Source organism: Gavialis gangeticus, unplaced genomic scaffold (genome assembly GCF_001723915.1).
Source record: "Gavialis gangeticus isolate Ggan-Ray unplaced genomic scaffold, GavGan_comp1, whole genome shotgun sequence".
NCBI lineage: Eukaryota > Metazoa > Chordata > Crocodylia > Gavialidae > Gavialis > Gavialis gangeticus.
Window position 1 is genome coordinate 219,559,452 of NW_017729032.1, and position 3,984 is coordinate 219,563,435.

The 3,984-nt window shown below is 42.2% G+C and overlaps 1 protein-coding gene across 3 annotated transcripts in view; it reads left to right on the plus strand.

The window, feature by feature from the left end:
- Positions 1-3,984, plus strand: part of GRIK1 (glutamate ionotropic receptor kainate type subunit 1) — a 324,503-nt gene that overhangs the window by 111,470 nt on the left and 209,049 nt on the right. The gene's annotated exons all lie outside the window — the stretch shown is intronic.

The window sequence follows — 3,984 nt, forward strand, 5'->3', positions numbered from 1 at the left end:
CCCCCCAACTTCCCCTAGCCACTCCATCCCAATTTACCTTAGATCAAGTGGCCATTTTTAACTCAATCTAACCTTCCCCTAGCCTTTCTGAATATCTGTACGTAACTTTTATGTTCCCCTCCAGAAGAACAACTCCACAAAGTTAAATGGAGTTAAGGTTGAGAGTATATATCAGTAACTTAAGGATAAAAATATAACAGATTTTACAATGATACCAAAAATAATTTCTTGTTCTCTGGGAAATTCAGAGTTAAGGTTAAACCAAAGAGATGTAGAACTGTTAAAGTTTGAAAATGTACATGCATGATATCAAAAAAACCTAAACACTGACCTTAAATTACTGAGTATACATGACTCATTCCATCTTAATAGTGTTTTTGCCCTACAATTTATCTCTCTCTTTTTTTAAATGACGACATTTTTGTATACAAACAGTAAGCAAGAGACTCAACATTACTGCAATAGTATTTTCAGTGGTATGCCTAACTTAATTTACAATACATTCATGTATATTAGTAGCTCATACTATTTGATCTTGAAATTCTATACTCTCTTATGCAGGAGGTTAGACTAGAATATCATAATGGTCTCCTATAGCCATGAAATCTATGGAAAAGAATCTATTAACCTATTTTTAGTACACTAGTTTAGTACATTGATTAAAAATGGTCTGATTGCCAATTTATACTGTTATGTCTGATTGCCGATTTATACTGTTACGTTCTAGTAGGGAACCTAAGTTATGTTCAGCCTAAGTTAAAACAAGATACAGTAGTGCCAACACATCTTTAAGCCTAGTATGAAGAAGAGCAGTGCTACAATTAAGATTATAATGATGTATTGTGATACAGAACTTACAGACAACAGCTTAGAAACCTGCACATTATCTAAATAGGGAAACTTCTCAGTGGTGTCAATGTTCCATTTATACCTGTGTGAACTAGTCTGAAATCGTTATACAGAAAAACCAATAGAGGGTAACAGAAGGTTCCTAAATGCATTTATTTAGTTTCTGATGACCATCTATGCCAAATCACTTCAGTAGGATATCAGAAAAAATAATGTAATGGGAGCAGATATTTAATTACATAGAACTCGATTAATATTACAATTCATATATCTTCTAATTTCTGTTTCTCATGACCAATCCCACATTGAGCTTGAAGTTTCCTTTACTGTATAGCTTTTTTTTTTTTTAACCTTAGCATCCAAATCAATGTGTGTGAACTTCCTCCTCATCTGGAAAAACCAAACAGCAAGATATTAGGAAAAGCATTTGAGCCAACTATTGATATATACATGAAGCAAAATTTCAGCTTAATCAACTGCTGAAGTTTCACCTCATCTATCTTGGGCAGATACATTTATCTCTCTCGCTCATGATTTTCCATTGCTAGCCCTGCTCTGAATCAGCATTATCAGAAACATTTCCCAGAAAATTAAGAATTTCCAATGTGAATTTATCATAACAAGAGACAGCCAATTTCAAAGTATAGAAGCCACCCAGAGGGGAGGAGACATAAGACAGAAAGCTTGATAGATGAGGAATTTACTAATAAAACCTTACATTTATATTACTGTCCATTCTCAGGTATCCTAAAGCATTTGGATTTCTTTGCCCCTTACTGAAACACCAGTGTCTCAGGGTTGGAAAGGAAGTGGCAGCCAATGGTGCCAAAGTGATGGAGACAGTAAAAGGCAAAGCAGCAGGAATTGAAAGAAGATTTTTCTTATCAAGTTAGGAAATTTGTTATAAACAGAGGGATAGAAATCAAAGGAAAGACAGTACCTAAAGATAAGACAGGAGGAGAAGCAAAGACTGGAGTGGAGGATCAAAGGCAAATTGAAGAAAAAAGATCTGAGTAGAAAACTGGGGTTGGGAGAAAAGGATTGAATAAGGACACGGAAGAGAGGAGTAGGATGCTGTAATTTTAAAAATATAAATAGGGACCTACTGAATTCATGGCACAAGCAGAGTGCACAGTGATTCCTTTAATTTTTCATGCTCCCCCACACACACCTCACTCCTTGCCTCCCTTGCCCCACTGCTCCCTCCTGATCAGCAGGGAAGCTAAAACTGCAATTTTACACATGGCACCATTTTTGCCTCCCTGCCAGTCATCAGCAAACAGCAGGGCCACTGGGGCCCTTCAGCCAATCAGTGGTATGAGGTAATAACAGCACCATATTTTAAACTGCAGTTTTAATCTCCCTGCTAAACAGGAGCAAGCTGCATGGGGGAACCTTTAACAAGATTAAAGGAGGCACAGTGCACCCCACTTCTGCCATGAATTCAGTAGGTCCTTAAATATAAAATTAAAACTGTGAGCAAGAGGAGGAGGAGAAGGGAGAAGTTTTAATGATTGGCATAGGTTGCTGACAGACATTCAGAGCCCCTCTCTTACTCATGGGCCTTTACATAAAGCACCATGTGTTAGAGAGCCCCCCCCCCCGATCCAACAGATATTTGCCTGCTAAGCTGATAGCTTGCCCAGCCTGAGCTGGAGGATCGGAGCCTCTCCATCTCATGGGTCCAGCCCTCCTTCCCCCAGTATCCCAGCCAGGGAGCTGGGGAGTGGTGATGAGGTAGGGGCTCCAGTCCACCCTCCCTCCCCCTACCTCCAGGTTAGATTGCATAAAGCACAGCTTACTTCTTCTGGCTTCCTTCTCTCCCCTCTCCCTTCCGTCCCTGCTGACAGCCCTAGGGTCAGCACTGGGCTGCATCACCCTAACCCTGAACCCATGATAAATTAACTCTAGAGAACACAAGTTCCCTAAGGCACTTTAAAGCAGAGCGCTATCATCTGATACCTCATTTGAGGAGGGTTAATGTTTTGTCCAACCAGCCACTTTAAAAGTACTTTGAAGCCATGCATGTGTGTCATGGCACAGCTGTAGAGCACTTTCAGGGGGCCAGTTGTGCAAAAAAATATAACTTCTGTATGTGCTCTCAAATTGTTGGCAAACACTGGTGGGGCAACAGTTAATCAGGAGAGTAACACAGTTTGGAAAGGAAAAGGGAAGAGGAGGAAGTGAGTGCTGTCAACAGGACTTCCTCTTGTCTTGTGCAGGAATGAAAGCCCAAGAACAGGATTTAGCAAATATGGGGAGTGAACAAAGGACAGGACTGGGAAGGCAGGTTGCTATGCAGAAGTGAAGCAAAGAAGCTGAGTATCAAAGAGCAGACAAAAAAGAGTGAGGTTACTGAGGAAGGCCAGTTAGTAATACAGCACTCAGAGATTAAAAGTCCTTGAGATCACAAAAAAGAAGTAACAGTATGGGAGAAAAGAGATTTCATAGATTTCATAGACACTAGGGCGGGAAGGGACCTCGAAAGATCATCAAGTCCAGCCCCCCGCCCAAAGGGCAGGAAGTCAGGCTTCCCCAGGATAGAAGTCAGGCTGATGGGCCTATAGTTAGCCGGATCCACTTTCCTCCCTTTCTTGAAGATAGGCATCACATTGGCCTTCTTCCAGTCTTCCGGCACTACACCAGAGCGCCAGGAGTTTTCAAAGATCTGTGCCAGGGGCTGGGCTATGATGCTCGCCAGCTCCTTGAGTACCCTGGGGTGTAGATTGTCAGGGCCGGCTGACTTGAAGGTATCCAGCTTCTCAAGATGTTCCTTCACGAGGTCAGCATTAATGGAGGGCAGGGGATCTCCCCCACCCGGACCTCCCTGTCCCGTAGCAGGCATGGGCGTCCCATGGGACTGATGAAAGACCGACACATTTAATAGGTTGGCTTTTTCCTGGGCGTCAGTTACCCCATCTGGTTCAGCAGGGGCCAATGTTGCCCTTGCTTTTCCTCTGGCTCCCCACATATCTGAAAAAGGACTTTTTATTGTCCTTGATGCTCGAAGCTAGTTGGAGTTCAGTTGCAGCCTTGACTATCCTAGTTTGCTCCCTGCAGGACCAGACCAGTGCAGAATAATCCTCCTTGGAGGTGAATCCCATCCTCCATAGGCTTTTCTTTTTAGCCTTAGGA